This window comes from Amblyraja radiata, chromosome 16, assembly GCF_010909765.2.
Source record: "Amblyraja radiata isolate CabotCenter1 chromosome 16, sAmbRad1.1.pri, whole genome shotgun sequence".
Taxonomy (NCBI): Eukaryota; Metazoa; Chordata; class Chondrichthyes; order Rajiformes; family Rajidae; genus Amblyraja; species Amblyraja radiata.
This window is the reverse complement of record NC_045971.1, coordinates 35,125,147-35,135,629: the sequence shown is the minus strand read 5'-3', so window position 1 is coordinate 35,135,629 and position 10,483 is coordinate 35,125,147. Positions and strand designations below refer to the sequence as shown.

The following is a 10,483-nucleotide window of genomic DNA, read 5'->3' as shown; positions in this document are numbered from 1 at the left end:
AACCGATTTGCGTGAGTGCGACATGAGAGTAACTCAAACACCTCATGTCTCCCAGGAGAGGAGGAGTTGCTGGGTGAGGGGAGGGGCACCACGTGCAGACCTCAAGGCTGGACAAAGAAACCAGGCCAGGTTTTCTGTGTGATCTGTCTGAATCACCCACTCCAAACCGATGTACTATGTATCCTATTTATTAGTTAGTAAGTACATGGAAGCAGGTTTTCCAGAGTTGCCCAGTTCACTGGGGTGGGGGTGGGGGGCAAGATACAGTGTAAAATGTCAGGAAATTACATTAAAACTAGAAAACAAAGAATTTATTGACAATACACACCTTCCGTGCCACCACCACCTGTTCACTGGGATCTATCTCCAAAGCCTTCTCACATTCCTCGATTGATTCCACTTCAATGGTTTGCTCCCTGGGTGCTGGTCTGACAAGAAGAGGTCCATGCCTGGAAAGAAAACAGCAGCGTAAACGATAACACAGTAACCCCACCTTCTCAATGAAATGTCATCGATTCCAAGGGCTGGGAAGAACACACGGCTTTCAAGGCATCTTCTCCAAGGACTTTGAAGCAGCTGCTTTCTGCAGTCAGTGGATTCCTCTACAAGCAGTTTGATGGAGCAGAACAGGAAAGACCATTTCTTGAATTGGAGGAAGCAAGGGTATAGAAACTAGCAAAAATGCCAGGGGAAGGGGAGGAGAAATTATTTTTTACTCAGCAAATTATGACCTAGGTTATATTTCCTTAAAAAGTGGTAAAAAAAAGACTCAATAATAATATATGTTTTTAAAAACAATTCAAAGGCGCATGTCAAAGAGGAAAGGGAAGAGCATTAAGTGGCTAAATCGTTCAGTGTTACTACAAGCAGAATTCTCTAATTCCATCCACATTGTGTACACATGGTTTTTCAGATTCTATCAAGTAACAGTGGGGGCAGAATTACTGACTTAGACCCAGATTCAATCCTGACTGTAGGTGCTGTTTGTGTGGCGTTTGCATCTTCTCCCTGTGGCTGCGTAGGTTTCCTCCAGGTATTCTGGTTTCCTCCCACATCCCAAAGACGTGAAGGTTTGTAGGCTATTTGGCTTGGGTAAAATTGTAATTTGTCCCTCGTGTGTAGGATTGCGCTAGTATAAGGGATGATTGCTGGTCGGCGCAAACTCAGTAGGACGAAGGGCCTGTTTCTGGGAGTGGGCGCTTTCTTGATCGCATCAACTCTACCCTTGGTGGGGCGTAGACCATCCTTGTCTATCTTATGACCCATGTACTCTACCGAGTTCTGAAAGAACTCACACTTTTGTGCCTTCACTCTTACACTGTGTGTCTCAAGGTGTTTGAGTACCACTTCCAACCTTTCATCATGTGCCTGCCTGCCAGGGGCTGAGATGAGGATATCATCCAAGTAACACACCACACCTTCAATTCCCTCTAGAATTTGTGTCATAAACCCTTGAAAAATCCCTGGGGCTGATGATATGCTAAATGGGAGCCTATTGAACTGAAACAATCCCAAATGCGTGTTGATAGTCATCTTGGATTTAGATTCTCTCTAAACTAAACTAATCTAAAACAAACTAAAGGAAGCCGTCCAGCCATTCGAAACTGAATGTCCTCCTCCTTTAACCAGACGGATTCTCCTTCGGCGAGGAGTTGAATAATGTGTGGCTCTACGACACCACCCTACGAAAATTGACTGCCGTGTTTGCTACCATCATCAACACTTCAAACATAGTTAACTGGCCAAAGCATCAAGGGATATTCCCATTTGATTGTATGGCACAATAGAAATGCAACTGATATCCCAGTCCAAGTAGAACCAAACCTTAGCTCAGCCAATTCATTCTTGCAGGAGGACGGATCTTGCTCTCTGCACTCCTGCTGTTTTGATTGCTGAAGGGTTTCCAGTTCTTCCTTTTCCTGCAAAATGAAAATAGTGCTCAATCTTTATACACACATGAATGCAAAACATGATTACAACATATCTTTGCTGTGTCCATCTTGGAATCTTTTAAATTAAAATATAAAAACACAAATATTTAGTCATCATATGCATCCTGAGGAACAAGTCCCACCAATGAGCAATGTCATGGCTTCATCTTTAGTACCTTGAGATTTAATATCCTGCTCAATTTATTAATTGATGCAAGGGCTTGTTTCCGTGCATGTCATTAGTAAATGAAAGTGCTCTTTTAAAAAGTCCCTTCTAAGATTTGTGCTTAAAAAACATTAATTTCTACCTTGAGATCATTTTTGCCTTACTTGAAGTTTCCGAATATCCTCCAGACATCTCTCTCTGTCCATCTGTACTGCCAGCAACGTTTTCTCAAAAGATTCTGCCCGAGAAGCTACTTCCTTGTTCTCGTTAATAACAACCAAAAGTCTTTGTTTCATCATTGACAATCCCACCAAATATTCTTCAAGTTTCTCCTGCGCTATTCCATCAGCACTTTCAGACATTTTCACTCCCGCCTTTACTTGAGCCAGATTTTCAAATTCAGTTCATATATTTTCAATTCTTTTAAGTCAGCTCTTCTAATATTAGTTTTCTTTTTTGAGTTCTTCGCATTCCAGAGTTTTAGTTTTAAGTTGTTGGTGAAGCTCTTGAATTAATTGTCTCTCATTTGTTTCATTTTTATCCTCTTCTTTTTGGAAACCAATAGCCTTGAGCTCTGTAAGCTGTTCCAAAATGTGCAGATTTTCTTCTTGCAAGGACTTTAGGCTTTCATTACTTTGTTTAAGGGGTCCTTGTGCAACTTTCCATTGCTCTTTGAAGATGGATTTCTCATTCTCAAGATTCTTAATTTGCTGTTGTTGCTTTTGCTTCAACTGATTATCCTTCAAAGACAGGACCTGGTTTAGCTCCTCCCCTGTACTGAACCAACTGTGCTTTTAACAGCGCGTTGTCAGAATTAAGATCATCCATCTGGTTGAGAACATTTCCGATCTCTTGCTTCAGTTCATTGTTTTCAGCTGCACTCTCCTGAATGATGCGATGTTTCTGGCAATGCATGTCGAGATGCCATTGTTCCAGCTCCGTGTATTCTGAGAACATGCGGTCTCGGTCATCTTGCAAGGAGGCCATCGATTTTGTGAAAGCACCCGTCTGGCTAACAGCTTTGTCTTTTTCTTCCTAGCCTTAACAAGTTGGACCTCCAGCTCTTTCATGGCTCTGGCTCCTTTCTGGTTATCTTGTTGGAGAATCCTCAAATTCTTTTTGTAGTCATTTATTTGCTTTCTATGTTGCTGCTGGATTTCCACTAGATAGTCAGAAATGTCACTGTCTTTTGATGAGACAAGCTTTGAGAACTCTGCATCTTTACTGCTCAACATTAGCTTCGGCTGCTGGGAAATGCCTCTCAATTTCCAACGTTGATGCATCCACTCTGTCTTTGTTCCGTTCCAGCAAATCCAGTTTATCCTGATATCTCAATATTTCTTTCTGATTAATTGTTTTCAGTTGATCTAAAATCTCAAGTAGTTCCTTCTCCTTCTGAGTAATTTAAGCTTTTGTCTTCTCTTCGTTCTTCCGAATATCTTTGTGAACCCTAAGCACTGCATTCGAGCACCTTCAGTTTCAGTTCTGGTGTCTTGGAGCAAGATTTTATAAGATGCAAGTTCTTCTTGAACAAGTTTGACGCCTTTCAGACTCGGAAGCTTTTTCAGTCATAGACTCTAGTCTCTTGCTCATTTTATCACAGGTAGATTCCGATGTTTTGACACATCACTCTAAGTCCAAAATGAGCTCCTGGTACTTGATGCAGTCCTTCTGCAAAATCATTATTTCCTGCTGCTTCTCTTTTAACAGTCCTCGACGCTCCGTTGGTCTCACCTTTGGACGAGGTATTACCCCTCCGAGCAGACCGAAGCCTCACTTCAAATTCTTTCACCAGTTTTATTTCCTGTACCTCTTTTTCTTCGATCAGATGACGATTCTCTTCTCTGAAGCAGTCCAATTCATTGACAAGTGAATTATTTTGCATATGTTAACTGATCTATCTTGTCGACATTTTTAAGTCATTCTGCCTCCAAACACTCTCTCTCATTTTTGAACTTTTCTGACATTTCCTGGAAATGTTCAAGTTCTTCCTGGAGAATAGATTTGTCATCCTCTAATTGTCTAAGCTTCTGAGACAACAATGGTCCTACTTGTCCTGTCGTGTGAACCTTTCCTTCCTTCAGCACAGGCTGGCCCTCCAGGGATTGGGATTCTAATGACAGTGGTTCATTAAAATCAGCTTGATAAGAATCATCCTCACTCTGCAACTCCTCTGTGATGGATATAGATGAATTAAATTCAATCAGCAGAAGCTCCCCCTCTTTTTGAGTTTTGTCAAACTCTGCTTTAAGATGGTGAGAAGTTTGCTTCAGTGATTTGCTTTCCTCCTGGAGCTGATTGTACTGGGCAGACAATTCACTTGCGTGACTCTGCTTTGCGGTAGTAGTTTGTAACTCGCTGCTAATTCTTTCAATCTCTTCCTCAAGCGCCTGAATTCGCTGCTGCTTGGATTTTGTAAACTTTCTCATTTTGTCTTTTATTTTTTCATTTTCGGCACCAGCTTCCTCAAGCTGCCTCTCCATGCTCTGTCGTTTGGCTTCTACATCGTGGAGCTTGAACATCGCCTCCTGTTTCTCTTTTCTTGCCGTCTCAACTATTTGCCTCATCTTATCCATCTCATTGCTGATATTTTCGTAGGATTGCAAAAGGGATTCATATTCATGCTTTAATTCATCGTGCTTTGTCTTCCACTCTGACAACTCTGCCATCTGGGAGTTTTTCAGTGAATCAAGCTGTTGAGAATATTATTGCTTCTCATGAGTTAGGATGTCCAGTGTCTGCTTCAGACTTTCACAGGCAATGTTTACGTTATGTTTCTCTGTGGATATACCATCAGCTTCGGAGAGAAGCCCCTGCCTCTCCTCCTCTTTGCAAGCTGCTGCGTGCTCCTTTATTTGAGAGAGAGACAATTCCTTTTCCTTAATAACACATTTCAACCTCTCAGCTTCAGAACTGGAAGCTGCCAATTGTGCTCGAAGTTGTGAAACGTTGTCGTCCATTTCAGAATGAACCGTCCTGAATTTGACACAATCTTCCTCTTTACAGGCCAGCAGCAAGTCTCTCTCCTCGATGGCGTGCTTCAGTTTGTGAGTTTTCATGGTCAAATCATGACTTTGAAGTTTGGAAATGGTTTCCATGTTTTGCATGGATTGTATTTCCAGGGCTTGGTGTTCTGCAGATTTCTTCTGGAGATGTCCAAGCTCATCTCCCTGCTGTTGCAGATATTTATCTTTCTCTTGCAGAGTTTGCTTGAACTGACCTGCATCACACACCACAACTTGATCCTGATGTTGCAACCCTGAAATCATCTGCATATATTGGCCCAACTGCTCAAATTTTGGCTTGGAGCTGTTGCAGTAAATGTGCTTGCTGATTCAATGACATCACCAACATTAAATTCACCAACTTTCCTTTGAAATGCAGACTTCATCTCTTCAAGTTCTGCTTTAAGCCGACAATTTTCAGCGTTGAATGCCTGTGCTTGATCCCACACAAGATGTGTTGCGAGTTCATTCTCATTCACCTTCCCCTGCAGTTGACGGCGCTCAGCAGTCCACCTACTCAAAGATGTGTGAGGTTCTTTATTCTCATTCTGAAGACTTTCTTTATCAATATTCAATGCATTTGTTTCTGCAACAACACAACTCCATCAGTTTTCTGCTCAAGTTGGCCCTGCAAGTCATGACTTTCAGCAGAAGTTTTCTATGTTAACACGTTAATATTAATTTTATTATTAACGTGTTAACATAGTATAACTTACAAGAAAACTTCCACCACCGGGGTGAAACCGGGGGCTCCACAGTCGGTCATTCATTTGTTTGTGCAGCTGATTCAGTCTTCTCCAAGATCTATTTAAGAAAGAACTGCAGATGCTGGAAAATCAAAGGTAGACAAAAAATGCTGGAGAAACTCAACGGCTGATGCAGCATCTATGGAGGTAAGCATCTATAGGTGACATTTCGGGTCAATACCCCCCTTCAGACTGATGTGAGAGGGGGGGGGGGGTAAATAGAAAGGAAGAGGCGGAGACAGTAGGACTAGAAGGAGAGCTGAGAAGGGGGATGGGGAGGAGGGAGAAGACGAGGGCTATATAAAATTAGAGAATGTTGATACCGCTGGGGTGTAGACTACCCAAGCGACAACCAATGCTGTGGGGAGATATGTTGCCAATGTGATCATCGGTACACTGGAGGCAGATCAACCATCAAAGGAGTATGTGTTAACATCGGAAGTATTGGAGAAGTCAAACAGCTCAACTATTGCTCAGTTGTTTACATCTTCACTTGCTGTACTTTGGGCAGAAGGTATAAAACACGAGAATGTTCTTCTGTTTGTGACTTAAACGTTTTATTCCCTCATAAATAATAGTATCCTGAATAATAATAGAAACATTTACTTCCTTGCACATGAATTCACAATACATTTGTACCACGGAACAACAAAGTTGCTGTATTAACAACCCTTTAAATTTCCCAAATGTAGTTACTTGGTATCAAACTAAAATGAATTCACCAACGCTCTACTCATTTGCTTTGATGTATTTTAAATACTTCCGTTGAAAAATACAGATGGGTAAATGATCGGCAGTAACAGAGACAGAGATACTGTGCACACTGGATGGAACCCAATTACTATTAGCACCAAACATGAAAAATGAGAGTTAAAATTGATCAGGTTGTCACAACCCCAGAAGCTGTCTTTTTGCCCATCATGTCCAAAACTGATCTTTAATTTGAACTGTTCAAATGTTTATATATAAAGGGGTAAATTCGCTTTCGAGATGCAGCAGGGAAACAGGCCCTTCGGCCCAATGAGTCCAGGCCGACCAGTGGACACTATCCTTATTTTATTTTTTTATTTTTTGTCTAGTTAAATGTAGTGTTGGTGTTTTTTTAATACTGGTTTTAAATGTGTATATGTGGGGGGCGGGGGGGGGAGGTGGAAGGGGGAAACTGTTTAAAATCTCTTCCCTGTACGGGAGACCCGACCTTTTCCCTGTCGGGTCTCCGTTGTCGTTGGGGCCTAGCACCGTGGAGCGGCCTCCAACCTGAACGACCCGGGGGCTCGGGAGACTGCGGAGCTGCGGATTACTCACCATCGTGGGGTTGCGCGACTTCTCCAGCCCGTGTCGCGGGGTTGGAACGACCCGGAGCGGGGACATACATCGCCCTGCACGGCTTCATGGCCGTGGGACATTCCAGCGCCCGCCGGGGACTCTAACATTGTGACTTTTAGACCGGGAGCGGGGCCGTAAATCGCCCAGCACGGCTTAAAATGGCCGTGGAACTTAGCATCGCCCGCCTGGGGCTTGGACATCGGGAGAGAAATGGAGAACAGGGGAGAGAAAAAGACGTTGCCTTCCATCACAGTGGGTTCACTGTGATGGATGTTTGTGTGAATTAAATTGTGTGTATGTCTGTAGGAAATTGTCTTTGTTTGTATGGCTGTGGAAACGGAATTTCGTTTGAGCCTCACTGAGGCTCAAATGACAATAAATGGTATTGTATTGTATTGTATTGTATTGTATTGTATTGTATCCTGCACACTAGGGACAACTTACAATTTTTACCCAAGCCAATTAACCTGCAAACCTGTACGCCTTTGGAGTGTTGGAGGAAACAGTAGCACCCAGAGAAACCCCACATGGTCACGGGGAGAACGTGCAAACTCGGTACAGACAGCACCAGTGGTGAGGATCGAACCCGGGTGTCTGGTGCTGTAAGTCAGCAACTCTACCACTGTGCCACTTTGCTGCCTCCCCCTCCTCCCTCCAAACAGAAAACTATTTTATTCAACTTTGGCAAAGCTTAAAATTAATAACAGCGTAAAATGTTGAGTGAACTGAAGTTCCTGTGTGTATGACTGCAGAAACAACATTTCATTTGAGCCTCTGAGGTTCAAGTGACAAATAAATTGTATTGTGTATTGTGTATTGTGTATTAAATTTCCATAGATATATAAAATCAAAGTTTAAACTGAAAGTGTCAGACTGAGCACATACTGTACCATAAGCTTTTGGCCAGCTGTGGTCTGCTTTGTCCATCCTTGATCCTGTCCTCGTCTCTGAAGTTACCCCAGTTCCTCCTCCAACTCCTGCACTTCTGAGATCAAATCTGGATCAGAGCAGCCAGGAAAGAACCAGTTATCCTCAATCAGTTTTGTGCCACAGGAAGACACGTCATTCAGAAAGATAGCATGAACACAGACACAATATGGACTGATTGGACCCTAGTGACCATCACTACCTTGTGGCTTCCCCAAGTTAAGGTGTTAGTGTCTGACTGGGCTTAAACACCTTGCAGCTGGCTGGCTGGCTGGCTTTACATTTTAAAAGCTTGCAGGAACAAAGCTAATTTTACATCACTGGTATTCCAGAGACAACTAATACCAATACTGATTTATGTATTGATATTATTTCAGTATTTCTTCAGGAGAACCTGCAAATCCATGAATAAATCCATGAGTGAAGCCTGTGTAGTGGCCATTTCTTGTGGCCTTTGACTTGACTGAAATATGGACAACAAACAGATCCCTAAATAGAGGTGCACACGACTTTCAAGTCATCAAGATCACTTCCTAGTGGACATGACTTCAGAATTAAGGGACAGAAGTTTAGGGGTAACATGAGGGGGAACTTCTTAACTCAGAGAGTGGTAGCGGTGTGGAATGAGCTTCCAGTGGAAGTGGTGGAGGCAGGTTCGTTGGTATCATTTAAAAATAAATTGGATAGGCATATGGATGAGAAGGGAATGGAGGGTTATGGTATGAGTGCAGGCAGGTGGGACTAAGGGAAAAAAAGTTGTTCGGCACGGACTTGTAGGGCCGAGATGGCCTGTTTACGTGATGTAATTGTTATATGGTTATATGGTTATTTGGACAAAAAGGTAAGTGTGCTACCTTTGTAATTACCAATGTAAATAAAACTGGACAAAACTATTGTCAGCATGTATCTTGATGCTGAAAGTAAAAACGTTAGAATTCCAGCTTTAAAAAGTCGACAGTAGCCTTTGACTTGACTGAAATATGGACAACAAACAGATTCCTAAATAGAGGTGCACACGACTTTCAAGTCATCAAGATCACTAATCAAGTCATTCACTTCTTAAATATTTTAAATTAAAACAAAGTAGACTGCATGATTTGTTCCAAGTGAGAACCAGAGAGCACCACAATTTACCTTCTCTTTCTTCCTCAAGTTGCCTCATCCTTAATTCCATGACAGTCCTCTCATCGATGTCATGGCTCGGTGTTGGCTTATAAACCGTTTCTCGCCACTTCATCAGGCGGCTGTGCAGTTCCTCTGCAGATTCAGATTCACTTGTCTACAGACACATTACACACAAAGCAACATCATCCACTCATCTAACTGGCCAATTAGATGCTAGATGCCATAAGAAACAGAAGCGCTGAAACATGATACAAGAGTAATGATTCTCTATGTTGGCTTCCCGGACATATTTGATTCACAAAATAGCAAGCTGATTTGTAGTTGAGAGTTATTCAGCAAGATGACCAGAGGTGTGATCAGCATTAAAAAGTGAACTTCATGGTGAAAAACATAGTTTGTAAAAGATAGTTTACGCTTTTTTATTCTCTGCTGGAAATTATGATTTCAGTGATTTTCAGATATGTAAAATTATTTTAATTGTATTTAAGATAAAGTGACCTATGGGCAATGAAGCACTGACTTGTTCCTTTTAATGTACACCTTCAAGACATATTGTTACGTCATTGGAATTGCAAGTTATAGACTTGGATAATTGGAAACTGTTATTACATAAAATCAGCCCTTGAGCCTTATTCGTTCTATCACGTGATCATGGCTGATTAGATCTTTGATCTAAACATTTACCTAATCCCCATAACCCTCAATTTTCCTGCAGTGTAAAATTCTAGCTGGCTAACCCTTGAATATACTGAATGGTTCTCCACCCACAGCTCCGGAGGGTAAAGAATTCAAAAGATTCTCAATCCTCAGAGGAGAAATGTCAAGTACTTTGGATCCGTCTTCACTGAGGAGGACACAAACAATCTTCCTGATGTACTAGTGGCCAGAGGATCTGTGGTGACGGAGGAACGGAAGAAATTTCACATTAGGCAGGAAATGGTGTTGGGTGGACTGATGGGACTGAAGGCTGATGAATCCCCAGGGCCTGATGGTCTGCATCCCAGGGGGGTACTTAAGAAAGTGGCTCGAGAAATCATGGACACATTGGTGTTAATTTTCCATGTTCTATAGATTCAGGATCAGTTCCTGTGGATTAGAGCAGTGGTTCCCAACCTGTTTTAGCTCATGGTCCCCTTGGGATCTTTTAATTTTTCTGTGGCCCCCTCCTCCCTGACATTATTAGCGGAAAAAAAGTACTTCAATATTATAATACCTTCCATAAAAATATCAGTGTGTATTAATTGCACATATATTCTC

The 10,483-nt window shown here is 42.1% G+C and overlaps 1 long non-coding RNA gene across 2 annotated transcripts; it reads right to left on the bottom strand.

Annotated features, from left to right (window-relative positions):
- Nucleotides 1-376: 376 nt before the first annotated feature.
- Nucleotides 377-9,424, bottom strand: LOC116982123. 2 transcript variants are annotated; one of them, XR_004414357.1, is made up of 4 exons: nt 9,236-9,424; nt 8,065-8,171; nt 1,825-1,919; nt 377-449 (listed from the first exon to the last, which is right to left on the bottom strand). It is a non-coding gene; the product is annotated as an uncharacterized LOC116982123 (long non-coding RNA). The 2 variants fall into 2 exon arrangements; XR_004414358.1 differs by lacking the exon at nt 1,825-1,919.
- Nucleotides 9,425-10,483: the final 1,059 nt, after the last annotated feature.